This window comes from Priapulus caudatus, unplaced genomic scaffold (genome assembly GCF_000485595.1).
Source record: "Priapulus caudatus unplaced genomic scaffold, Priapulus_caudatus-5.0.1 Scaffold98, whole genome shotgun sequence".
NCBI classification, from domain to species: domain Eukaryota; kingdom Metazoa; phylum Priapulida; class Priapulimorpha; order Priapulimorphida; family Priapulidae; genus Priapulus; species Priapulus caudatus.
This window is the reverse complement of record NW_014577159.1, coordinates 171,221-173,555: the sequence shown is the minus strand read 5'-3', so window position 1 is coordinate 173,555 and position 2,335 is coordinate 171,221. Positions and strand designations below refer to the sequence as shown.

Genomic DNA, 2,335 nt, shown 5'->3' with positions numbered 1-2,335 from the left:
GAGAGAGAGAGAGAGAGAGAGAGAGAGAGAGAGGGAAGGAGAGAGAGAGAGCGAGAGAGAAAGAGAGGAAGGGAGAGAGACTGCATGTACTGTGCGCAATCGTCCATGCACTACATACATCACATGTATACAGACGATTACTGTGTAAATCGCTTAAAACCTGAACTTTCTCGTAAATCACTAGCACGCCTAAACGAATTGTAATAGTCGCTATATGGCGAAAAGGCAAAATAGTTCATGCTGCCCTACAGGCGTACGTACGCAGACACACATAATCAATGATTAATCTTTCCAGCACAAATTGCGCCCATTTATACCTGCGTATTCTGTTATCATAGAAAGTTATTACGGCGTTTTCAAAAGCATAATAAAATAGTCAAAACAGCTCAGACTGCGGTGATGCAGACAGAAGGCTGCTGGGGTTGAGGCGAGTACAAAAATCGGGAACAAAACGCGGGCGTTGAGATTCAAGATTCAAGATTCAAACTGTTTCATTTGTGCACTAAGACATACATAAATACAGAGTACATCGTTGTAAAAGAAATAATTACATGTAGAAGTACAATTTTAATCAGTTTAAGCACGGGAGTGGCGAAGGACACCTAAGTCATCTAGTCTGCCACCACAAGAGTATATTAACTAAATCAACCGCTGAACAACATAATGGTAATGAAGGATTGCACACAAGCAGCAGGTGGAGAGCAGAGCACGTTATGCAAATTCAAGCAGTAAAGCAAGCAGTTGATAAATCCATTGAGAAAAAGTGTAGGAAACAAATATGTTGAGGAAGTAGGAACTGAAAGAGCCTAGTCAAAAAGGAGCTTTCCTATTGAAAAGGAGGCCAAGACCGGATCTACACAGTAACTGTCGACGCTCACATTAAGAGCAAGTTTAATATCGGGGTTCCTTTCTTTTTAAAACGTAATGTTTGTAGATTAATTTGTCACTACAACGCCGTGCGTTCTAACGCACAAAACTGGTAAGTAATAAGTGGGAAATCCTAATTATATTCTTTGCTCAGTTTACAGGTACAGTAGTACACAATCTTAAATAGAATAACCCCAACCCCTTGCTCTTGGGACAGACACGTTTCGCACTTGCGTTCACGTTCGGGAGCTCCGCTTTTAGGCAGTGCGTAAAGCTTTTTTTTATTAACTGAGGTCACATAACTGTACAGTACAATATTGGAATCTGTGCTTGTTTCTCTTGCACGCTAATGTCAATGCCCTAATTTAGAAGCAACAAATTAAGAGACGTAGTAAGCAGTTCTAGAACTCGGCGGGCTTGTCGAAGTAACATAAAAATATACGTTGCAAAAATAGTGAAACATGAAACCGCGTGTAAAACATCAGTATTTGTCGCGATGGCTACGACCACTCTATATAGTATTTATGAAATGACGAGCCTTGAATTAAAATTCGCAACTCGCATGTCGCCTATTTTTAGTAGGAAGTTATCTTTTAGTCGGTGAATGTGAAATGCATTATGATATTTTCACTTTCACTCTTAGTTTTAAGAGTGCTTAGTTTTATTTATGGTGCACAATGGTGGTGAAATTTAACATAGTGATGAGTGGTAGTGAGTGTCTGTATTGTATATGTCGTATATGTTATACGGTAGACTAGACTTACTGTACTCACATCGTCTCGTAGGAATCACCACTAGTATGATCATAATTCCCACTACACACGCACACGCACGCGCACGTACGTACGCATGCACGCACGCACGCAAGCACGCACACGTACGTACGTACGCATTCACGCACGCAAGCACGCACACGTACGTACGCATGCACGCACGCACGCACGCAAGCACGCACACACACACACGCACGAACGCGCTCTTTGGTATTTCAATCCGAGCACATTTCCTCACTGCCTCCGCCATTCGCAGAGCCTCCGAGAAAATTGACACTAGCTAAAGGTAATACTTTGATCTTGTTCAGTGATCAAATAAAACGTAGCTCTGCGAGAGGTTGGCTAGCTTAAAAGGAACGTATTCGTAATTACAGCCGCGTCTGAACGTTTTTTAACGCAAGTATATAGACAGGAGACCCGAATCTGAAGACTGCGCGAATTAGTTGGCGGCAAATAGACTGTATATACGGCTATAGACAGGTTTCAACGAAATGTCGAGTTTTTTAAGGCGAAAAGCGGGATGATCAAAATCTAAAACCACCGCTTGAAACCAATTGACTATAGCACAGCGATCGATATAGACTATATAGGGTCCGATAGAATGTAGCATGTAATCGAAAACATGGACAATATCATTCAGTTCCATCCCCTTATATATATATGTAGGCCCTATATATAAATAAATAAATAAATAA

At 41.2% G+C, this 2,335-nt stretch overlaps 1 protein-coding gene across 1 annotated transcript in view; it reads right to left on the bottom strand.

The window, feature by feature from the left end:
• Window positions 1-2,335, bottom strand: part of LOC106805050 (SCY1-like protein 2) — a 72,309-nt gene that overhangs the window by 4,838 nt on the left and 65,136 nt on the right. The window lies entirely within an intron of this gene.